At 34.6% G+C, this 26,945-nt stretch overlaps 1 protein-coding gene across 2 annotated transcripts in view; it reads left to right on the top strand.

Annotated features, from left to right (window-relative positions):
• Positions 1–19,274: 19,274 nt before the first annotated feature.
• Positions 19,275–26,945, top strand: part of Droj2 (DnaJ heat shock protein family (Hsp40) member A4-like) — a 74,900-nt gene continuing 67,229 nt past the window's right edge. Inside the window, exon 1 of one of the 2 annotated variants that reach the window (XM_071685061.1) lies at positions 19,275–19,450. The gene's annotated coding sequence lies outside the window, so the exon portion shown is untranslated. Of the gene's footprint in view, positions 19,632–26,945 lie in introns of both variants that reach the window. The other variant, XM_071685070.1, reaches the window with a different exon arrangement.

Genomic DNA, 26,945 nt, shown 5'->3' with positions numbered 1-26,945 from the left:
GAGTAATTATACTAATTTCTAGATTTTGACCAGAGATTCGCACTCAGCATACATAAAAGTATTTATGCTGAAAATTTCAAGAAAATATTTTTCAAAAAAATCAAGAAAAATCCAAGGCTATAGCCTTGCATTTTTTTTGCTCAGATTTTCAACTTCCTCAGATTCTAATAAAAGTCAGTGTATAGATGTAATTTTATATGGTATTTAACTATTTGGAGTCAAAAGACTGTAATTCATATTATTAACCGTTTCATTAGCACCTGGACTAATTATGATAAAATGTAAATGCTAATTAATCGAGTAATTATACTAATTTTTAGATTTTGACCAGAGATTCGCATTCAGCCTACAGAAAATTATTCATGCTGAAATTTTTTTTTGCTCAGATTTTCAACTTCCTCAGATTCTAATAAAAATCAGTGTATAGATGTTATTTTATATAGTATTTCAGTATTTCGAGTCAAAAGACTGTAATTCATTATATTAACCGTTTAATTACCACCTGCACTAATTATGATCAAATATAAATGCTAATTACTCGAGTAATTATAGTAATTTTTAGATTTTGACCAAAGATTCGCACTCAGCATACATAAAATTTCAAGAAAATCTATTTTTCAAGAAAATCAAGAAAAATCCAAGGCTATAGCCTTGCAATTTATTTGCTCAGATTTTCAACTTCCTCAGATTTTAATAGAAATCAGTGTATAGATGTAACTTTATATGGTATTTAAGTATTTGGAGTCAAAAGACTGTAATTCATAATATTAACCGTTTAATTAGCACCTGGACTAATTATGATAAAATGTAAATGCTAATTACTCGAGTAGTTATATTTTTTTGCATTCTTTTGCTCAGATTTTCAACTTCCTCAGATTTTAATAAAAATCAGTCTATAGATGTAATTCTATACGGTATTTAAGTATTTGAGTCAAAAGTCTGTAATTCATAATACTGACCATTTAATTAGATCCTAGACTAATTATGATAAAATGTAAATGCTAATTACTCGACTGATTAAAGGATTTGTTTGATTTTGACCACAGATTCGTATTCAGCATTCATAAAAGTATCTATGCTGAAAATTTCAAGAGAATCAATTTTTTCAAAAAAAATCAAGAAAAATCCAAGGCTATAGCCTCGCATTTTTTTTGCTCAGATTTTCAACTTTCCCATATTCTAAGAAAAATCAGTGTATTGATGTAATTTTATATGGTATTTAAGTATTTGGAGTCAAAAGACTGTAATTCATAATATTAACCGTTTAATTAGTACCTGGACTAATTATGAGAAAATTTAAATGCTAATTACTCGAGTAGTTATATTAATTTTTAGATTTTGATCGGACATTAGTATTCAGCATACATAAAAGTATCTATGCTGAAAATGTCAAGAAAATCTATTTTTTCAAAAAATCAAGAAAAATCCAAGGCTATAGCCTTGCATTTTTTTTGCTCAGATTTTCAACTTCCTCAGATTCTAATAAAAATCAGTGTATAGATGTAATTTTATATGATATTTAAGTATTTGGAGTCAAAAGTCTGTAATTCTTAATACTGACCGTTTAATTAGATCCTAGACTAATAATGATAAAATGTAAATGCTAATTCCTCGACTGATTATAGGATTTTTTTTATTTTGACCACAGATTCGTTTTCAGCGTACATAAAAGTATCTATGCTGTAAATTTTAGGAAAATATATTTTTTCAAAAAAAAATCAAGAAAAATCCAAGGCTATAGCCTCGCATTTTTTTTGCTCAGATTTTAACTTTCCCATATTCTAAGAAAAATCAGTGTATTGATGTAATTTTATATGGTATTTAAGTATTTGGAGTCAAAAGACTGTAATTCATAATATTAACCGTTTAATTAGTACCTGGACTAATTATGAGAAAATTTAAATGCTAATTACTCGAGTAGTTATATTAATTTTTAGATTTTGACCGGACATTAGTATTCAGCATACATAAAAGTATCTATGCTGAAAATGTCAAGAAAATCTATTTTTTCAAAAAATCAAGAAAAATCCAAGGCTATAGCCTTGCATTTTTTTTGCTCAGATTTTCAACTTCCTCAGATTCTAATAAAAATCAGTGTATAGATGTAATTTTATATGATATTTAAGTATTTGGAGTCAAAAGACTGTAATTCATATTATTAACCGTTTAATTAGCACCTGGACTAATTATGATAAAATGTAAATGCTAATTAATCGAGTAATTATACTAATTTTAGATTTTGACCAGAGATTCGCATTCAGCCTACAGAAAATTATGCTGAAAATTTCAAGAAAATCTATTTTTTCAAAAAATCAAGAAAAATGCAAGGCTATAGCCTGGCTTTTTTTTTTTTTTTTACTCAGATTTTCAACTTCCTCAGATTCTAATAAAAATCAGTGTATAGATGTTATTTTATATAGTATTTAAGTATTTCGAGTCAAAAGACTGTAATTCATTATATTAACCGTTTAAGTACCACCTGCACTAATTATGATTAAATATAAATGTTAATTACTCGAGTAATTATAGTAATTTTTAGATTTTGACCAAATATTCGCACTCAGCATACATAAAAGTATTTATGCTGAAAATTTCAAGAAAATATATTTTTCAAGAAAAATCCAAGGCTATAGTCTTGCAATTTATTTGCTCAGATTTTCAACTTCCTCAGATTTTAATAAAAATCAGTGTATAGATGTAATTTTATATGGTATTTTAGTATTTGGAGTCAAAAGTCTGTAATTCATAATACTGACCGTTTAATTAGGTCCTTGACTAATTATTATAAAATGTAAATGCTAATTACTGGACTGATTATAGGATTTTTTTGATTTTGACCACAGATTCGTATTCAGCATACACAAACGTATATATGCTGAAAATTTCAAGAAAATTTATTCTTCAAAAAAATCAAGAAAATTTTTTTTGCTCAGATTTTCAACTTCCTCAGATTCTAATAAAAATCTGTGTATAAACGTTATTTTATATGGTATTTAAGTATTTGGAGTCAAAAGACTGTAATTTATAATATTAACCGTTTAATTAGCACCTGGACTAATTGAGAAAATGTAAATGCTAATTAATCGAGTAATTATACTAATTTTTACATTTTGACCAGAGATTCGCACTCAGCATACATAAAAGTATTTATGCTGAAAATTTCAAGAAAATCTATTTTTCAAAAAATTCAAGAAAAATATAAGGCATTTTTTTTGTTCAGATTTTCAAATTCCTCAGATTCTAATAAAAATCAGTGTATAGATGTAATTTTATATGGTGTTTAAGTATTTGGAGTCAAAAGTCTGTAATTCATAATACTGACCGTTGAATTAGATCATAGACTAATGATAAAATGTAAATGCTAATTACTCGACTGATTATAGGATTTTTTTTATTTTGACCACAGATTCGTATTCAGCATACATAAAAGTATTGATGCTGAAAAATTTAAGAAAATTTATTTTTTCAAAAAAATCAAGAAAAATCCAAGGCATTTTTTGATTGCACAGATTTTCAACTTCCTCAGATTTTAATAAAAATCAGTCTATAGATGTAATTTTATATGGTATTTAAGTATTTGGAGTCAAAAGTCTGTAATTCATAATACTGACCATTTAATTAGATCCTAGACTAATTATGATAAAATGTAAATGCTAATTACTCGACTGATTAAAGGATTTGTTTGATTTTGACCACAGATTCGTATTCAGCATTCATAAAAGTATCTATGCTGAAAATTTCAAGAAAATCAATTTTTTCAAAAAATCAAGAAAAATCCAAGGCAATAGCCTTGCATTTTATTTGCTCAGATTTTCAACTTCTCAGATTTTAATAAAAATCAGTGTATACATGTAATTCTATATGGTATTTAAGTATTTGGAGTCAAAAGAGTGTAATTTATAATATTAACCGTTTAATTAGCACCTGGACTACTTATGATAAAATGTAAATGCTAATTAATCGAGTAATTATACTAATTTCTAGATTTTGACCAGAGATTCGCACTCAGCATACATAAAAGTATTTATGCTGAAAATTTCAAGAAAATATTTTTCAAAAAAATCAAGAAAAATCCAAGGCTATAGCCTTGCATTTTTTTTGCTCAGATTTTCAACTTCCTCAGATTCTAATAAAAGTCAGTGTATAGATGTAATTTTATATGGTATTTAACTATTTGGAGTCAAAAGACTGTAATTCATATTATTAACCGTTTCATTAGCACCTGGACTAATTATGATAAAATGTAAATGCTAATTAATCGAGTAATTATACTAATTTTTAGATTTTGACCAGAGATTCGCATTCAGCCTACAGAAAATTATTCATGCTGAAATTTTTTTTTGCTCAGGTTTTCAACTTCCTCAGATTCTAATAAAAATCAGTGTATAGATGTTATTTTATATAGTATTTCAGTATTTCGAGTCAAAAGACTCTAATTCATTATATTAACCGTTTAATTACCACCTGCACTAATTATGATCAAATATAAATGCTAATTACTCGAGTAATTATAGTCATTTTTAGATTTTGACCAAAGATTCGCACTCAGCATACATAAAAGTATTTATGCTGGAAATTTCAAGAAAATCTATTTTTCAAGAAAATCAAGAAAAATCCAAGGCTATAGCCTTGCAATTTATTTGCTCAGATTTTCAACTTCCTCAGATTTTAATAGAAATCAGTGTATAGATGTAACTTTATATGGTATTTAAGTATTTGGAGTCAAAAGACTGTAATTCATAATATTAACCGTTTAATTAGCACCTGGACTAATTATGATAAAATGTAAATGCTAATTACTCGAGTAGTTATATTTTTTTGCATTCTTTTGCTCAGATTTTCAACTTCCTCAGATTTTAATAAAAATCAGTCTATAGATGTAATTTTATACGGTATTTAAGTATTTGAGTCAAAAGTCTGTAATTCATAATACTGACCATTTAATTAGATCCTAGACTAATTATGATAAAATGTAAATGCTAATTACTCGACTGATTAAAGGATTTGTTTGATTTTGACCACAGATTCGTATTCAGCATTCATAAAAGTATCTATGCTGAAAATTTCAAGAGAATCAATATTTTCAAAAAAATCAAGAAGCATTTTTTTTGCTCAGATTTTCAACTTTCCCATATTCTAAGAAAAATCAGTGTATTGATGTAATTTTATATGGTATTTAAGTATTTGGAGTCAAAAGACTGTAATTCATAATATTAACCGTTTAATTAGTACCTGGACTAATTATGAGAAAATTTAAATGCTAATTACTCGAGTAGTTATATTAATTTTTAGATTTTGACCGGACATTAGTATTCAGCATACATAAAAGTATCTATGCTGAAAATGTCAAGAAAATCTATTTTTTCAAAAAATCAAGAAAAATCCAAGGCTATAGCCTTGCATTTTTTTTGCTCAGATTTTCAACTTCCTCAGATTCTAATAAAAATCAGTGTATAGATGTAATTTTATATGATATTTAAGTATTTGGAGTCAAAAGTCTGTAATTCTTAATACTGACCGTTTAATTAGATCCTAGACTAATAATGATAAAATGTAAATGCTAATTCCTCGACTGATTATAGGATTTTTTTTATTTTGACCACAGATTCGTTTTCAGCGTACATAAAAGTATCTATGCTGTAAATTTTAGGAAAATATATTTTTTCAAAAAAAATCAAGAAAAATCCAAGGCTATAGCCTCGCATTTTTTTTGCTCAGATTTTCAACTTTCCCATATTCTAAGAAAAATCAGTGTATTGATGTTATTTTATATGGTATTTAAGTATTTGGAGTCAAAAGACTGTAATTCATAATATTAACCGTTTAATTAGTACCTGGACTAATTATGAGAAAATTTAAATGCTAATTACTCGAGTAGTTATATTAATTTTTAGATTTTGACCGGACATTAGTATTCAGCATACATAAAAGTATCTATGCTGAAAATGTCAAGAAAATCTATTTTTTCAAAAAATCAAGAAAAATCCAAGGCTATAGCCTTGCATTTTTTTTTGCTCAGATTTTCAACTTCCTCAGATTCTAATAAAAATCAGTGTATAGATGTAATTTTATATGATATTTAAGTATTTGGAGTCAAAAGACTGTAATTCATATTATTAACCGTTTAATTAGCACCTGGACTAATTATGATAAAATGTAAATGCTAATTAGTCGAGTAATTATACTAATTTTAGATTTTGACCAGAGATTCGCATTCAGCCTACAGAAAATTATGCTGAAAATTTCAAGAAAATCTATTTTTTCAAAAAATCAAGAAAAATGCAAGGCTATAGCCTGGCATTTTTTTTTTTTTTTACTCAGATTTTCAACTTCCTCAGATTCTAATAAAAATCAGTGTATAGATGTTATTTTATATAGTATTTAAGTATTTCGAGTCAAAAGACTGTAATTCATTATATTAACCGTTTAAGTACCACCTGCACTAATTATGATTAAATATAAATGTTAATTACTCGAGTAATTATAGTAATTTTTAGATTTTGACCAAATATTCGCACTCAGCATACATAAAAGTATTTATGCTGAAAATTTCAAGAAAATATATTTTTCAAGAAAAATCCAAGGCTATAGTCTTGCAATTTATTTGCTCAGATTTTCAACTTCATCTGATTTTAATAAAAATCAGTGTATAGATGTAATTTTATATGGTATTTTAGTATTTGGAGTCAAAAGTCTGTAATTCATAATACTGACCGTTTAATTAGGTCCTTGACTAATTATTATAAAATGTAAATGCTAATTACTGGACTGATTATAGGATTTTTTTGATTTTGACCACAGATTCGTATTCAGCATACACAAACGTATATATGCTGAAAATTTCAAGAAAATTTATTTTTCAAAAAAATCAAGAAAACCTTGAACTTTTTTGCTCAGATTTTCAACTTCCTCACATTCTAATAAAATTCAGTGTATAGATGTTATATTATATGGTATTTAAGTATTTGGAGTCAAAAGACTGTAATTCATAACATTAACCGTTAATTAGCACCTGGACTAATTATGATAAAATGTAAATGCTTATTACTCGAGTAATTATACTGATTTTTAGATTTTGACCAGAGATTGGCACTCAGCCTACAGAATAGTATTTATGCTGAAAATTTCAAGAAAATCTATTTTTTCAAAAAAATCAAGAAAATCCCAGGCTATAGCCTTGCATTTTTTTTGCTCAGATTTTCAATTTCCTCAGATTCTAATAAAAATCAGTGTATAGACGTTATTATATATTGTATTTAAGTATTTGGAGTCAAAAGACTGTAATTCATAATATTAACGGTTTTATTAGCACATGGACTAATTATGATAAAATGTAAATGCTAATTACTCGAGTAATTATACAAATGTTTATATTTAGACCAGAGATTCACACTCAGCATACATAAAAGTATTGATGCTGAAAATTTCAAGAAAATCTATTTGCAAAAAATCAAGAAAAATCCAAGGCTATAGCCTTGCATTTTTTTTTTTTTTTTGCTCAGATTTTCAACTTACTCAGATTCTAATAAAAGTTAGTGTATAGATGTTATTTTATATAGTATTTAGGTATTTGGAGTCAAAAGACTGTAATTCATTGTATTAACCGTGTAATTACCATCTGCACTAATTATGATAAAATATGAATGCTAATTACTCGAGTAATTATACTAATTTTTAGATTTTGACCAGAGATTCGCACTCAGCATACATAAAACTATTTATGTTGAAAATTTCAAGAAAATTTTTCAAAAAAATCAACAATAATATATAGCCTTGCACTTTTTTTGCTCAGATTTTCAACTTCCTCAGATTTTAATAGAAATCAGTGTATAGATGTAATTTTATATGGTATTTAAGTATTTGGGGTCAAAAGACTGTAATTCATAATATTAACCGTTTAATTAGCACCTGGACTAATTATGATAAAATGTAAATGCTAATTACTCGAGTAGTTATATTTTTTTTTTGTAGATTTTGACCAGACATTAGTGTTCAGCATACATAAAAGTATCTATGCTGAAAATTTCAAGAAAATCTATTTTTTCAAAAAAATCAAGAAAAATCCAAGGCCTTGCATTTTTTTTGCTCAGATTTTCAACTTCCTCAGATTTTAATAAAAATCAGTCTATAGATGTAATTTTGTATGGTATTTAAGTATTTCGAGTCAAAAGTCTGTAATTCATAATACTGACCGTTTAATTAGATCCTAGACTGATTATGATAAAATGTAAATGCTAATTACTCGACTGATTATAGGATTTTTTTTATTTTGACCACAGTTTCGTATTCAGCATACATAAAAGTATCTATGCTGAAAATTTCAAAAAAATATATTTATATCAAAAAAATCAAGAAATATCCAAGGCTATAGCCTTGCATTTTTTTTGCTCAGATTTTCAACTTCCTCAGGTTTTAATAAAAATCAGTGTATAGATGTAATTTTATGTAAACAAAGATGTAAACAAAGGACAATCGTCAGCATAATCTCAAAATGGGTTGAGGTCACCAGTGACGACATAGATATATAGCAGGAAATAAACTGTAGGGAGCAGAAAACATCCCAGACAACTTGTGGCCTGCCAGAGTCGCACCTAAAGAGAAGAGTAGAGGAGGAAGTGTTTACCGGAAAATATTGGTAAATATTGCTGCTCGGATTTGGTCACCGTTCTTAAAGAAGTACCAAGAAGTAATAGAGTAGGTCCAGAGGATGGCAACAGAGATGCTACCAGAATTAAGAGAGCTGATTTGCAGGGAAAGGCTTAGAGGCCTTGAATATGTCCACCGTATAAGAAAGAAGAGTAATGGGTGATACGATTACAATCTTTACGCTTTTTAATGTTTGATAATGTCAAAAGTGTACATTCGAGAGATGGAGGGACAAAGCAGTCAGAAACTATAATATACAATTAACCAAAGAACATTAAGAAAAGATGGAACGAAACTTATATTGTAGTATAAGAATAGTTTAGTGGAATAAAGTGAATGACGGAATTGTGAATGTGGTCAGCATACACGAGTTCAAAAGGTTATGTGACAGTAGGGAAAGGCCAAGAGGTGAGGACCCATGATTGTAAACCTCCCTCCTCGTTCAGTACTGAAGAGGTACTTAACTCGAATACATATTCACCACAACAGCTGCCAAAAGCTTTTATTTAGATCATCTATGATGACTGAAGGAACGCTATGTACACCTGTAAATAAAAAATAGTCAAAAACAGATACAGTAAGTCTATTGTAACGGTCGGAGTGTAGAGAATTATTAGGTTCTTTATCCTCTACATTAACGGTGGGAAGAATGGCGTCCCTTTCGTCTGAGATCAGTTTAATTTTTTGTGTCAGACCTGTTTCATTATAGATTCTAGAGGGTTTAGAATGATCTCCAGAAACCTGAAGATCTTGTAAAATGCCTGGCGCGTCTGACTCGCCACACTAAAGCAGTTTCCAACTTACAAGTCTAGAAACACTGTTGTTTCGTGATACCATGGACAAACCTGTTGACGCTATTGAATTCGGTGGAAGTGTGTCAAAAACAAGGAAAAAGTTTACACAAAACACTTCAAAGAACTCTGGTATATTCAGAGGGATGTAGGTGTGGGCCATTCGGTGTAATACATCCACAGATCTCCGGTATATGTAGCGTCGACCTTCGTCAACAGTGTTCTACCAACGCGTGGTGTAATGACGTGTGATGACGTACTTCCCAGTCAGTGGTGGCGCGCTCTCCGGGAAAACCCCATGAGAGAGGAGTGCGACGCACTCGCTCGAACTAAGCAGATAGTTTATCCTCAGCTAGCACGCTGTGGCTGGTTGTTTATAACTTCTTCCAGTGGCGAATCCCTTTGAATTCTCTGACGCGTTTGTGTCATTTAGAATAACTCGGGATATTCTTGGAATAATGAACCCACTTGGTCGTCAGGTGGTCGATACGCACAACCTTTAAAATTTAGCCGACGCAGCATACCACCCTGTTGTTACTATTACGAAAGCTAAACGATACTTGTCGTATCTGAGACCAATAATAGATTTGTAATCATGTATCTTAATTTTTGTATATTCAACATGAATCATTATCTCTTCCGGTGACCTTTTGTTATCCGTTGGTGTCCGTCGATGTCGTCTGAATGTAAATTATGCCACATTTTGATCTCAGGATCGCAACTTTGCTAAAAGTATGATATATGGATTGTCCAATTTATAATTCCTCTTCTACTGCCGATCCTTCATCTAATAAAGCGTCATGTGGCGTATGATCTCTTGTTAGTTATTTTGAAAATATTGTCGGAAACCATGGAACACTGAATCAAAACCACGGTTGCCATTTAGAGCCGATAAGACGTTTAAAATGGCATCTGCAACCCGTCTTGGTTTCAGATTGCCTGAAAATTTTAGAAATCTCAGAAACTATTGTGCCAGGTGACAGAAATGATTGGGTGATTGTCTTTTATCAGATGCTCGTCTTTCGTGTTGGCTAGAAATATAATGTGGCTGCCATAAGCCATCATTTCTTTTGAATTAAATTCATGAAATCTTATTTATATCCAGGTGAGTGACGCAAGCTCACCCAAGCATATGGGGGTAGTCTTGCGATTTTAAATGAGAAAAATTTTTTCTCGTTTTTTGAGGGAATTTTTCCTCGCAAACTCATAACTATTTTTCCTACGGACTTATATAAATATAATTTAGTAGTAGTTTTAAGAATTTTTATTGGTACGACGAAAATCATATTTTTTTCTCGTAATTACATTATATATTACAAAAAAGGCGTAATACTTTGCGATTAGATTGTTTTTCTCACGTATATCGAAATATGCCTCCATTTTAACGAGATTATGGCATGATAATTTTTCGTATTAATGATTTTTTTTTCTTGTTCAGAGACGATGACTTCATTCCAAAGTCTTTAATGTATCATAAATTGATCGAGCGGCACTGGTTCCACCTATGGCGGGAGAGCTGTAATAAATTTCATAATGACTGTCAGCCAGGACGCAGTAGCGTGGAAAGGTACACACACAACTTTTTTCTATTATCGTGAAATTCATGCACTTACAAACACTCATATAACTTGTTTATTCTCTAGGGTTTAGGGGAAAAAGAATATACTCCTCACGAATTCACCTGCGTTTCGTTGAGGGGGACCAAGAGGGACAAGAGCACAGGCTGCTGGAAATCCTCCCTTCCTGTATTACATTCGAAAAGAAGGAACAGAGCAAGGAGCCGAGTAAGGAAATTAACCTGAAAGGCCCTGTCATCTGTTCTTGACACTACCTCGCTCGTGCAGGATATGGCGAGCTTTTATGAAACACACACACACACACACACACACACACACACACACACACATATATATATATATATATATATATATATATATATATATATATATATATATATATTCCTATGAGTCCACGGGGAAAATGAACCACGATAAGTTTTTCCCGTGGACTCATAGGAATATCTTGATCCCGCGCGATCCTTTACAATATATATATATATATATATATATATATATATATATATATATATATATGTGTGTGTGTGTGTGTGTGTGTGTGTGTGTGTGTAAGTGTGTGTACACGAACAAAGTGCATTTGAACGCGCACTTTCATAGAACATACAAACCTCCAACAGCCAAGATCGAACCCGGGACCGCTATGTAACAGGCGGGAGCGCTACCGATCTTGGCTGTTGGATGTTTGTATGTTCTGTGAAGGTGCGCGTTCAAATGCACTTTCTTCGTATTCATATACTTCCGCGTTGTACAGTTAGGTTCGGTAAAATGCTATCTGCTGGCTGTCTGAGCCTGTTGGGATATGACCGGTGTAGACCGGTGTAGATTCCCTTTAAACACTAATCATAAGAAGTATTTTTCGTGCTGAATACAAATGTGGTGTTAGTATATCGCTTTGTCGTTTATGATATTCAATTAAGCTCTTTAATGAATTCAATTCTAAATATTTTTTGATTCTTTGTATCGTATTTACTGGGTATGTATCTTTGACTAAGAGCATTACGATATATTTTCCATGATTATTTCAAGTATAGAATTGCTTAAATATCTTATCTTTCAGTTTATCTTTTAACGAGTTTTTAAAGGGAATCTATTTTTCTGAGAAAATGCTAAAAATTAAAGGTAATACTTCAGGATAATTTTTAGCTCAAAAAACTTTTTGTTTTAAAATTGAAAGATAAGATATTCAAACGCTTCTATACTTGAAATAATAATGGAAAATATATCACAATATTCTTAGTCACCAATACATGCCCAGTAAATACGAAGCAAAGGATCAGAATGAATTTAAATTGAATTCATTTAACAGCGTAATTGAATGTCATAAAGACGACCAAACGCTATTCTAAGACCAGGTTTGTATTCAGCATAAAACATTCTTCTCATAATGACTTTTTAAAGGAAATCTATTTTTCTGAGAAAAATGCCAAAAATTGAAGGTATTACTCCAGGGTATTTTTTGGCTCAAAAATCTTTTTGTTTCAAAATTGAAAGATACCCCAGGCCTCACATAGAGCGCTACTTCAGCCGTCAGGTCAAGGACAACAAGTTATTCTATTTTGAGTACCAAAAATGCCACCGGCCCAAGAAAATTGTTGGGAGGCCATGTCACCAGCCTTAATAATTTGCTAATTCTGAGTTTGTATATAAATATTGTACCATGCAGGATGCTTAATAGTTTGATAAATGTACTTAGATTTCAAATTTACCTTTCAGTTCCCCCTGGAATGATTATTTGGTATATTAGAATTAAGTTCATAGTATTGGTTTGGTTACAAGGGTTTCAAAACCACATTAGAAAAAAATATAAGCGAAAAAGCTGCCAAACTAGTCGAAAATGCTTATATATTCATGGACTTAGCATAGATAAGCATTTTATATGGGTTTTCAAGCTTTTTTTTCCGTGTTATTGATTTTCTATTTAAAAAGTTATCGTTATCGGATTATCGTTAACTTCCTACAACTAGGTATTAAAATCATCGGATTATCGATATCGGACTTAGAAACTTGAGTTGTGGGATTATCATCGTCGAAGTTAACTTTTTTGTTATCGGTGCTCAACACTGCTTTCTCCATATACATGTTTTACTTTACACATTTGACTGTGATGGAAAATGTTTCTACCTGTGCTTATCGGAACTCGCCATCGTGCTTCAAAGAGGCCAGTTAGTTCCTTTCTCATTACAGTTTTGAGGCTTGTAATTGACAACCCAGTGTTGTTTTCAACATCACCTTTACTAAGTGCAAGTGTGGCTAAAGCATCAGCTTTGTCATGCACACGGAGGCCTATATGAGAAAGGAATCCATAACAATTTGATTTGAATCCCTTGACCAATGATATTAGAATATCTATCACTGGCTTCAGAGACCAGCATGTTACATTCTGGTCTCAGGGTGTTAAGGGCAAGTAGTGAAAATAAAGAATGAGATAATTAAGCTTTTTGTGGCAGTGATTTCTAGAATAGATGCCCACTTGTTTATTCTACCATTTTTCTTTACTCTCTTACAAAGGCAGCACTGCCTGCCCTCCCAGTGGCAGAGTCGCGAGAACCGTCAGTACAGATGCACTGGGCTAGGTTGTTGTATATGTTCAAGAGCGCTGGTCTCGGCTGAATGTTGAAGGTGAAAATTATAAGTAATTAGTGTCTTCGATGGATAAGTGGATGTAGTGACGTCAAAGGGACTTATCTGCCGAGGCAGGAAATGCAGCTGTTTCTTAATTCTATACAAATGATGTACACCAAACATTGTCATGTGGTTAGCTGATATTTGGATCCATTTAGATTCACTTGTGCCATGACATATATGGTTTAACAATTCTTTAGAGACAACACTATCAGGATCACCAGGCAGAAGTTTCATTGCAATTATAAGATTGATTTTAAGTATTCTGTCTTCAGTGCTGGGAATATCAAGTTCTTTCCGCATGTTGAGTACTTTAGTGGACTTCGGGCAGCTAAGTATGATGCTTACGGCTTCATTTTGCATTTTTTCGTCATATATATATATATATATATATATATATATATATATATATATATATATATATATATATATATATTTCACCTAATATTAATGGTTTCACTCATGGCAAAAGTGTACACAACTATGTTTCGAGACTACAAAAGTGAAGTCAAAGATACTCCTCAAGGTGGAGTACTTAGCCTCGCTGTCTTCAGTGTACTAATCAATGCATTACTGAAGTCAATTCCATAGTGTCTCAGAAATATCACTATTAGTTATGCTTATGACATTCATGTACACACCAAAATATACCGTGAAATGCAAACTGTTCTTAACTGCATACACATAGCCTGTGAAAGCCTTGGCTTCATCATTTCTGCAGGTAAAACTAAGGTCTTCAATAAACGAGTTGACACCAGCAGGAGCGGACCATCTAAGTTGACGGTTGGTGGAAACCCGATTGACTATGTCTCTTCCTTTATATATCTTGGTGTCTCAGTCCCATGTGCTGCAGCTGGTGTGCAAGAACTGAATCGACAATGCACAGATAGACTCATAGCTCTCAGTGCTGTTGCAAGGTACAGTCTTAATTATGGTGCAAATATCAGAATTGCTAATATGATGTACTTACTTATATTAGGTCCCTAATAGATTACCACTCACCGGTGTTTGTCCTACAGAACAACAACAGCAATAACAACCCAGAAGCTAGGGCCTGCCCTGGTCTGACTTAACGCAATGGTCATTTTGCACATTGGTGTCAACACTGTGTGACTGATTGATTAACTCCAAGAGCAGATATGGCGCCCACCGTCTCTGGAGAGTACTGAACGGGCAGTTGTTAAGGGTGCCATTCGCTACACACGTTCATTGGCAGTGCCCATCAGCAAGAGTATGTGTTTCCTTTACCAGGCCAAGTGTACACAACTGTCCCACTCTGCACCATCATACACAACACTCACACAGCCACTTGACTACGTCCATCCAATCACTGAGAACCACACAGACGACCTGGGTCAGTAATGGCACATGAAAAGACCGAATTGTCATTGACAAGAGCCCGTTCCTAGCGAATCTCTACCCACTCACTCACCGCTGGAGAGCCGCCACAAGGAGTTAAGCAAAATAACAAGAGAGAGTAAGTGGACTTAGGATAAGCCATCTCTCCAAGTGATGCTCGTGACCGTGATGTAAAGTTTCATGTATACGTTTCCGTAGGAGAACACAAGCACAACACATGTTTACCAAATGGCGTCCTAGCTTCGTCTCTTCGATGTATATCAACTGACTCTTATGTTTCTCTCTTGTGTATCCCCTGATGATGTGATTATTACACGAAAGTGCACTTGGGAACTTTTCGTGTTTCATTTTCCCCGTAGACTCATAGGAATATATATATATATATATATATATATATATATATATATATATATATATATACGTGGGACGTATTCTTTCACCCCTATCCCCAGGAATGATATATATGGTTTGTTCACATGGAGAGAATGAGTGAGGAAAGATTGACAAAGAGGACATATGTGTCAGAGGTGGAGGGAACGGGGAGAAGTGGGAGACCAATTGGAGGTGGAAAGATGGAGTGAAAAAGATTTTGAGCGATCGGGACCTAAACATGCAGGAGGGTGAAAGGCGTGCAAGGAATAGAGTGAATTGGAACGATGTGGTATACCGGGGTCGACGTGCTGTCAATGGATTGAACCAGGGCATGTGAAGCGTCTGGGGTAAACCATGGAAAGTTTTGTGGGGCCTGGATGCGGAAAGGGAGCTGTGGTTTCGGTGCATTACAAATGACAGCTAGAGACTGAGCGTGAACGAATGTGGGCTTTGTTGTCTTTTCCTAGCGCTACCTTGCGCGCATGCGGGGGGGAAGGGTGGTTGTCATTTCATGTGTGGTGGGATGGCGACGGGAATGAATAAAGGCAGACTATGAATTATGTACATGTGTATATATATGTATGTCTGTGTATGTATATATATGTACACGTTGGAATGTATTGGTATGTATATGTGCGTGTGTGGACGTGTATGTATATACATGTGTATGTAGGTGGGTTGGGCCATTCTTTCGTGTTTCCTTGCGCTACCTCGCTAACGCGGGAGATAGCGACAAAGTATAATATATATATATATATATATATATATATATATATATATATATATATATATATATATATATATATATATATATATATATATATATATATATATATATCACCAATATCTCACCCACTATTCTTACACCTTTCTCTCTTCAGCCAAACTGTACATAGCAGATCATTTGGACTATGCTATTTTTTTTTCCTCTGTGATACAGTAAATCCCCTGACTCTTCTCTTGTCATCTTATCTATGTTGTACTTCCGTTGCCCGCTCTCCTGTTTCTTTTGAGCACCACGTTATTATTAGTCCTACTCAGCTCCATATTCATCCAATTGTGTCCCCGTCCTCGAATTATTTCTTCTCGTACCAAATTATTACGTAGAATTATATAGAGATATAGAAAATGGTCTGTCATGTTCTCTCATCGCATGTTTCCCTGACAGTGTCATTATTTTAGCACCGGAGTCATTAAAGGTGTCAAGGACAAGTTACGATCTCCTCCCTTAGAATTCTTAAGTACCTTCGTCAGGTGTTGTATTCAACCGGTGTACTATCTTGCCTTTACGACCGTGCTGACGTGACGACTACAATGAATCTCTAATTTTTACATTTAATGGACCTTTTTTTTTCATTATAGGTTTATCACCACGTTAATTCAAAGTATTGTTCTTACTTATCCTATACCCTTTCCCATAATTTTTTTTTCGGTCTATTCGAAAAGCGCTGCTCTCTCTCTCTCTCTCTCTCTCTCTCTCTCTCTCTCTCTCTCTCTCTCTCTCTCTCTCTCTCTCTCTCTCTCTCTCTGTGGACACAAGCAAGGCATATCGTCCTAATGGCATTCATCACCATGTACCGTACTAGTGTGCCTCTGACCTTGTCCCTGTGCTTGTTCGTCTGTTCCGTTTCTGTATGAGATTGGAACTTCTCCTTCTTCCTGGAAGCATGCATTGATACACCTCATCCCTAAGAAGAGTGACTTTTCTAACTCCTCGAACTATCGTCCTTTGCTTTGACATCTTCCATTTCCAAAGTGTGTGATGAATCCCTTCTCTGCTTCTATATCCTCAGACGTCTAGAATCTCAAGTCTTTTCTCTGATCACCAGCATGGCTTCCGTAAAGCGAGATCAGCTTACCTATCTTATTAATGTCTGGTTATCATCCCTGAAAGATTTTGGAGAGTCCTTTTTTTCATTGCCCTTGACATATCCAAATCTTCTGACCAGGGTGTTGCGTCGGTGTCTCATCTCTAAGCACTTTTGTGTCTCATCTCTAAGCACTTTCTTTCTGGCTTCCCTCCCTCTCTGACCGATCTATCTCCGTGGTTCTTGATGGAGTCCTCAAAGTTCTGTCCTATCTCCTACACTTTTTTTTTTTTCCTTTTAATCAACGCTTTCCTCTTTTCCACAAATAGCCAAATGCTTTCCTTCGCTGACGAATTAACATTGCATTTTTACAATCCTTCATTTCGGTTCCTTCTTCTCTCACTTGATCGTCTCTTCTCATCACAACTTCCTCAGTAAACACAGACTTGGACAAGTTATCTCAGAAGGGTAGACGAAATATGGCTAAGTTTGATGACTCCAAGACCCAGTTTCTTCTCATCTCTCGAAAATTCCTCTCAATTTTCCTCTTTCTTCAGACGGTTCTTATAATTCCACTTCATGATTCAATGAACATACTTGGTATTATTGTAACATCCACTATTTCTTGGAAACCCCACATTACGGAAATAGCTAAGTCTGCCTCTAAGAAACTGGGAGTCCTGTTTTGATGTCGAAATTTCTTTTCTTCTGAACAGTTGCTCCGTTTACATAAAGTAGGATCCGTCCTTGTATGGAGTACTTCTCTCACATCTGGGGTGGTTCTAGCTCTGCATCCTTGCTTGACAGAGGGGAGTCAAAAGCAGTCCGACTTAAAAACTCTCCCAGCATTAACTTCACAACTTTACCCTCTTGCCATACGTCGCAATGTTGGTATACTTTCCCTCATCTATAGGTATTACTTCGTCCTGTTGCTCCTGAGAGCAGGCTACTTGTGTGCTCCACCACTAGCAAGACCACGCAATACTCGGAAAAATGCTGCGTCACATGATTTCTGTGTGACCCATTGGCAACCCAAGGCTGGGCCGTTTTGATGACCATTTCTTTCCCACACGTCGGAGCTTTGGAACTCTCTGCCTTCTCATGTCTCATGTCTTTTCTGATAACTACTATATGCCACATCTTAAAAGATAGGTCTATTACTTCCTCCAAAATTTGTAAATACTTTTCCTTGCCTTTTCTTATTTGCTTTTGTAATCCTCTCTATATTTCAATTAAGGTCAGGCCTTGATGTGAACTTCTGCTCATGACTAGAACCAAAAAGAAAAAAAAAAAATGAATGGCTCATCGTCACTGGATTATTTACTAAAATGGTCTGTGGTGAAAAGACTACATTCTTCATATATATACCAACGAAAAATATGCAACACTGTATCTGGGAACCTTAATGGATGTTGAAGTTAAGAATCACGTGGCTTAGCCAAAAAGAACAAAGAAAACATTTAGTTCTACTTGTTATTATGAAGAAATACAGTTATTCTCATGATTAAGGTTACAAGACGATAATTTCCGTTAGTTTGCTGTTTCAATTAAAAGACAATGAAAATCGTACGACTAAAAATATTTATATGGAACTTTGTCGCAATCATAGAACTGTAACTACGAAAAGTAAAAAAACTTATATATATATATATATATATATATATATATATATATATATATATATATATATATATATATATATATATAAGTTTCAGTAAAACAGCTTTTTTCTTTGTGATGTTTTAGATTCCCATATGAAAATACTAGAAAAAGTTATCAGTGTTTATATATATATTCTTTATTCGCTGCTGCGAATTCGTTTTTCAAGATGGATGCCTAACTCAATATCAGAGAGGGAAAAAAAAAAAGCCAGTCTTGCTTTTTAGACTCGCTGAAACAACTGAAGTCTGACCGTGGTGGTGTTACCACACGAGGAAAATGAGTTTTAAAATCCCCGCCGAAAGCCTTAAGTTTATATAAGAAATACACTTCGCCTTGAAAAGGAAAATTAGTCAAAAACACATTACGATACGTAGATTTTCATTCACGTAAAGCACATGCTTGAAGAAAATGGCCATAGGTGCCCATGTGTAGAGCTTGGAGTACGTTGTATTGTATTGAAGGTTAGGGGTGATTGCTGCTGCTACCGCTAGATGCCTCCACCGTCACTGACAGTGTCGTCTGGAAGCTTCCCTCATTGTGTTTAAATTGTGTGCCATACCTCAGGTCTGAGTTGAGGACGTTTCGGCCGAGGAGAAGACCCATAGACCCGCTGGTGAGTAAGTCGAGGGGGTTAGTTGTGTATGGGAGTGTGTGTGGTGGTGGTGTTGGAGGGGAGGTCGAGCCAAGAACATCGTGTGCGGGGCTGGTGGTCGATTGCTTCACCCACCACGAAAACAAGACTCCTTTTGCTCGCCACTTTGTAATATTCTTCTGGAGTGACTGACTGTAGTGTGGTACGTAGAACTGTGGAAAGGATTCGTTATCTCCATATATTTTTTTTTTTGGGTGAGGAATGGTGTTTTATCTGCTCATTGTATCGGGAGATGAGTATGTGAAGACGTGGCCGGGAGGGCCTGGTAACGATCTGACGACGTGGAGGCGAGGAATTACAGTTTGGTCATCCCGTGTGTAATTCCTCGGGCTGACTGGAGGCAGACCTCTTAACATATATATACCACTTTTCATATATGGTAACTGCTGGTTACGAGTTGAGGTGAGAGGAACGCATTGTTTTTCAGTGCTCTGATGTATTGGATGTATAACAATCAAGTATTTTTTACGAAGTAAATAAAAAAAAATGTTCTGGAAACTGATGGATGATCAATATTAAAAGGAAATGTAACCGAATCAAACCTTTCTGATGTCATACATAATCTAACATGGGCACCGGTATCCCATAATTTACGTAAAAATATCAGAGGATTGTAGTTGAATTAGCAAAGTACACATATACTACTATTGGAGATTAGTGGACATAATGCAATTATTGTTTAGAATAGCTTTACCTTGTTATTAGGTGTGAATATTGACCGTGTTCTGCAGTGCTAGAGTAACCTAAGTTACAATAACAGGTACATTACTGGATTAGGGGCACCGGTGGTATGATGGATTTTGGTGAAAACCATATCAGTGGGGGTCATTATACATGTGAAAAGTAATGTAAACAAGGGAACATGAATTGTTACGATTTTTTTTTCAAATGGAAATAGATATGAGGGCTATGAAAGATCTAAACTATGAGGTATAAGGAGTGCTTCAAAATGTATGAGACGTCGATAAAATGGTACATAAAACGTACAGGAATGGAACAAGATTTAGTCATTCATCATGTGTTTTACTATGAGTAAGATGTGATGATAAGAGTTCGTTTATGTATGGTGGTGTAATTTTTTGAAATGATCTTCAAATATGTCAAAGAGTGTTAGAGATTTATTTGTTAGATAAATGGGATCTTTTTATTTTGTTGATTGTGTTTGTGACTTAATTTTTCTTACATTGATGCCATTAACTGTGCTCATTTATTTTTTAGGATTAATTCATCATGAAAATGTTCTATTTGTATTGAGCTCCTGTATATTTTTTATTATTCATTATTATATGCTGTGTCATATTGAATGTATCAATAGGATTGCTTTGGAAATAGGTATTAGTATACACTTAAGGGCTAACCTTGGTCAAATATTTAGATATATTTAGTATACACTTAAGTGCTAACCTTGGTCAAATATTTAGATATATTTACTCCAAGTATTTTGCGAAAACAAACTCTACTCATAAATCAACAGAACCTGGGAAAGCCTCACAGGTAAAGTTCCACTTTAGGGGCAGGCACCTTGTAAATAGCATATGGGTTTGGAAGAAATGCATATCAGTGAACTTGTGGTTAGTAGATATGGTAAACTGGGGATTGTGATTTTCAGCATTATGGCTTTTCCTATGATAGATTATGGTAGGGGCTTTGATCAGCTTTGATCAAAGAAAGTGTAGGATAAAAGGAAGGGAAATGCTTATGAATATCGACAACCACTTAATGCATCACCTAACTTCCCCAGGCATTGGAAGTGTACGATATTTTTTGATAATGAAAGAAATGTGATTAATGTCATGTATTCTGTTGCTGGGAAGCAAGTACCCTAAATGTGTTTAGTGTTTAATGGTTATGTTTACTGCTTCCATTTGTATGCAACTAATATGGTAGAAGGAAGGTTTGCGTAGAAATATTTTGAGTACAACACTGAATTTTAAGATGTTTTCGTATGTTGTGTATATATACTGGTGTTTCACTATATTTTACCTGATTATCATAACATTAATATCACTTTTACCAGGGAAAAAATATAACAAATGTTTCCCAGGTTTCAGTTATTTTCACTTGATTTAGATTCCATCAATAGGCTTTTCATTGAAATTCATAAGCTGTCTCTAAACTTACTTAACCTCACTTAGGGGCAGAGATATTGCTGTGTATTCAGTTTCAAGCACTTAGATATATGAAAGCCATTATTGTCATCTACCTTTTGCCATGATGTTAGAGATACCAGTGTGACCATGTTTTTTCTGTTGCATTTTCTTTCATACAGTTGTTGTGTTTTGTGTTAAAGCTTATTTTTCTTTTTCCTCCATTCCTTTTTCCTACATATAGAGTTTTTCTCAGTCTTAGTAATCGGCATCATCCATTGTTTTATGTATCTCTGTAATCAGCATCTTGTGGAAAAATTTAGTTCTTGAATGCTGATTCTGAATATGTGCAATAGATGCTATTAATTACAGTACCTACTGCTAAGAGGAATGAATTGGGATCTACGAATTGAGATATGGCTGTATGGTGGAGGATATACATTCCTTTTGTACAATACCTGCTACTTAGAGGAATGAATTGGGATCTAGGAATTAAGATATGGCTGTATGGTGGAGGATATACATTCCTTTTGTTGCATAATAGATTATGAGATGGATATCCTATAAAGAGTCTATCAACATCCAAGAAATAAAATTTTATTTGATCAGTTGTTACATTTTTGTTATTGAAACATTTTCTTGAACTGGCATCATAATTCCTTTGAAATTTACATCCAAAAGTATTTATAAGTGAAAAAATGTACTGTAGATAGGACAAGAATTTACATTACGGAGTCAGTAAACAGCTAAATCTTCATTTTTCTCTGAACATTACTAGTATTCTATTAATCAGTTACTTACGTTGTTAAGAAGTGAAGGATCTTTAAAAAAAATGACAAATGTTTTTACTTTGCCTTGGTTTATATTTTTTAATTGTTACATTGTTGAAAATTGATGTATGACAACGACAAGACAGATTACATTATTCTGAGTTCTTTACAATCAGATTTAATGAGTGATGTGTGTGATATAAATTGAATAACATGCTGGTATGTGTAGACATATGTTAAAATTTTTCATGTCAGTTTGATACACTCGAAATCTAGGAGATTTTGACCTTGGTATTTCTTAGTCGTATACCATTTACAGTCAGGAGTTAGTGTAAATGAGTTAGTAAATTAAATGTTTCCACCTCATTTTTTGTGTACCTCTAAGTTACCATAATCAGTATTAATGTTCTCAAACTCACTCCCATTCTCAGTGTTTTGATTAGCTTCAGTTTCGGCATCAGTTGCAGCTTTCCTCCTCTTGCTTCTCATGATTGCAGTGGTAAAATAAAACATTTGGAGATGCATATAACCATGAACATAACACGATGTAGCATGTCAGTATGACTAGGAAATAAAGCATAATTTATGTAGTAGTTGATTTGAACAAGTAAAAGAAACTGCCTCTTTTGCCTCGTCTTCAGTCCTCTTAGAAGTAAATATGACTGCTACAAACCACACAAAAATAGTGCAGTCAGAACAGTCGCTGGCTTACTGTTAACTGCATACACTCTAAACCTAAACAGTGAAGCAAAGATCCTTCCAATGCAGTTGCACCTCAACATGTTCAGCACTCATATGTCTCTGCAATCACTTGACTCCTCTCACTCAAATCACTCAGTAGCTACTATCCCCCAAGTAGAAATAAAAAGGTTACCCATGCCTTACATTGCAGTGATCTCTGCTCACAGATCCCCCCACATATCTATCTTTCTATCTATATCTCTGACTCCTGTTCCCTCCAGGAACTACCATCAAGGGGTAGCCACAGCAAAAGTTTCCACTTATCCCTGTCTTTACATGCCTTCCTCACATACAACATTCTACGCATTCTTCCACTATTTTTTTTCCGGTATTCCTACACAATATTTGCCCATGTCACAGGTGGTCATCCTCTCACACCAACCCCTTTGATTTTACTGTCATATGCTTTGTAAGCTCCCCGCCTTGCATTCTTTCTGCATTCCCAAACCACCTCAAAGTAATGCGTTTCACTCATTCTACCACTCCACAATTCATTCCCATTGCATTCCCAGCCATATTACATCTCTCATACACCATTTCATTTCATCTAGTCATGCCACATGCTCATTTCAAATAGCTGGATTCTTGACCTCTGTGACTTATGCCATGTCCATGTTTCAGCTGCATAAGTCAGGCTTGGGAGGACTATTCTGACCCATAATCCTCTCTTCACTTCCATACTTACACCTGTACTCTTCATTATTCTTTTAAGGGACCCAGCGACTCGTGTACCTTGTACTACTCTCTCCCTTGTCTCCTTTCGTATCACCACACTTAACCAAGACAGCTCCTAGATACTTAAATTCTCACTTTCAGTCTTTTCCCCCCCTACTTCCAAAACTTAATTTAGTACACTTTCTTCTTTTATTTTGTATGGTTTTACATAATCTAAACTTTTACTGTTTCCTTTCAAATACCATTACTTTCCTTTTACTTGCATTTACCTTCATTTGCCTATGTATACACGTCATAGAACACTCACAACCTTTTGCAACTCCTCTTTACTTATGGCAAGCAACACAGTATCATCTGTGAACAGGTTTGCCACGAGTCACCATGTCTCACTGCCTCATTCCATCTCCACCTTCTTTCCCTATTTTTGCTTTCATCTCGCTTATCACTCCATCCATATATATATATTAAAAAGCCACTGTGACATCACACAGCCCTGCCTCGTACCTACATGCATCCCAAAATTTTCACTCAACTCTTACACACTCGTTTGCTCCTCTGTAGAAGGCTTTCACATCATCCAACAGGTGTCTCCGCTATACCATATATCCTTAACACATCCCATAAAGCATTCCAATTGATTCTGTACGTCATACACTTTCTTTAGATCCATAAAAGCTCCATACAACTTCTTACCTTTCACTAAATACTTTTCCTGGTATACTTAACAGACTTATTCCCCTATAATTGCTATGTGCATCCTTAGCATTCTTTCCTTTGAATAAAGGAACGATAGTAGCTTTCACCCAATCCTCGGGCATATCCTTCTGTTTCCATGCTAAATTACATAAAAAATGCATCCCATCCACTCCAGGCGCATTTTGTACCTTCAGCCTCATTGTTGCCCTTCTTACCTCCCTTTTTGCTGTATGCCCTTGCATCCTCTTCCTTCCATCCTCTTTACCTATGCATGTAACAACTGTCCCCCCCCCCCTTTTTTTTTTTTGAATACTCTTTCCATCATCCTTTCACTTCCTCCTTTTGATTCAGCAACTTCCCTTCCTTCCTTCTCACTTTGACATTTCCTTTTTCACTTCCTTCCTTTGTAGTTTCTTATCCCGAAACTCTTCACTTCCTTCCAAAATCTTCCGTTACTTTTTTGCTTTCCTCTGTTAGCCTCTTGATATTCTGCTAACATATTTTGTGTTATTCCCTTCTCCTTTGCAGAACTTCCACTGGTACATTCCTATCGAGCAATCTAACATGACTTTTTCTTCTCTTCCACAGCAATTCTGATCTCTTCTGTCTACCATGCATTGCCATTTTTATTCCTATATCTCATGACCTTTTATCCAACCACCAATTGTACTGCCTTTAATAGTATTTCTCTAAACATTTTAAACTCCTCATTCACACAAAACTGCATCCTCATTCACTGCACTTACATCTAAGCTCTCAGTTGCTTTACTTTCATACTCCTCCCTACATTTTTTTCCGATTCATCTTCTCGCCTGCCAACACTATTACCTCTCCATTCTTCCTTACACCATACCTCCACTTCTCCCTGATCCTCATCCCCATGAGAACCACAAAATGGTTTTCTCCAAAGAGTCCTCTCATGACTCTAGCAAATAGCATGGCTTTTCTCAATCTTTCATCCTTTGCCACGTAGTTAATAAAAAGCCTTTTGCACTTCTCTTCCATCATTCCTCATCCATGTATATCTGTGGATCATTTTTTTTTTTTTTCGGTCTCCTGCGTTTGCGAGGTAGCGCAAGGAAACAGACGAAAGAAATGGCCCAACCCACCCCCATACACATGTATATACATACGTCCACACATGCAAATATACATACCTACACAGCTTTCCATGGTTTACCCCAGACGCTTCACATGCCCTGATTCAATCCACTGACAGCACGTCAACCCTGGTATACCACATCGATCCAATTCACTCTATTCCTTGCCCTCCTTTCACCCTCCTGCGTGTTCAGGCCCCGATCACACAAAATCTTTTTCACTCCATCTTTCCACCTCCAATTTGGTCTCCCACTTCTCCTCGTTCCCTCCACCTCCAACACATATATCCTCTTGGTCAATCTTTCCTCACTCATTCTCTCCATGTGCCCAAACCATTTCAAAACACCCTCTTCTGCTCTCTCCACCACGCTCTTTTTATTTCCACACATCTCTCTTACCCTTACGTTACTTACTCGATCGAACCACCTCACACCACACATTGTCCTCAAACATCTCATTTCCAGCACATCCATCCTCCTGCACACAGCTCTATCCATAGCCCACGCCTCGCTACCATACAACATTGTTGGAACCACTATTCCTTCAAACGTACCCATTTTTGCTTTCCGAGATAATGTTCTCGACTTCCACACATTCTTCAAGGCTCCCAGGATTTTCGCCCCCTCCCCCACCCTATGATCCACTTTTGCTTCCATGGTTCCATCCGCTGCCAGATCCACTCCCAGATATCAAAAACACTTTACTTCCTCCAGTTTTGCTCCATTCAAACTTACCTCCCAATTGACTTGACCCTCAACCCTACTGTACCTAATAACCTTGCTCTTATTCACATTTACTCTTAACTTTCTTCTTTCACACATTTTACCAAACTCAGTCACCAGCTTCTGCTGTGAATCATATTGTGCTGAGAAAAAGTTTGTAAGGAATAAACCCCTCTCGGCACATTCCACTCTCATTTACTCTAGGCATTCCCCATTTATCAATTATCTCATCAGTTTTATCATATCCCACTTTTGCATTCATATCACCCAATATGACCATGTATCTCTCATTCTCAAAGCCACCTATATAGTTATTCAAATTTCTTCAGAACAGCTTTATTTCATCCTTGCCTTGTACAGTCCTCATATTCACAGGCGCATATACACTTACCAACGTATACTTCACAATCCCAGTCTTTCCTTTCACTTGCACTATTCTTGATCCATTCCATCATGATCTGTAACACTTATTCACAGGCGCATATACACATACCTGTGTATACTTCACAATCCCAGTCTTTCCTTTCACTCACACTGTTCTTGATCCATTCCATCCATGATCTGTAACACCCTCCCACACTCTTGGAGACAGCAGAATTGCACATCCTTCATATCCTCTTCCTAGATAATTTTTACTCATTCCCTTCAATATCACACCTTCCAA

This window comes from Panulirus ornatus, chromosome 3, assembly GCF_036320965.1.
Source record: "Panulirus ornatus isolate Po-2019 chromosome 3, ASM3632096v1, whole genome shotgun sequence".
Classification (NCBI taxonomy): Eukaryota; Metazoa; Arthropoda; class Malacostraca; order Decapoda; family Palinuridae; genus Panulirus; species Panulirus ornatus.
The sequence above is the reverse complement of the archived record's forward strand: the minus strand, read 5'-3'. Positions and strand labels throughout refer to the sequence as shown.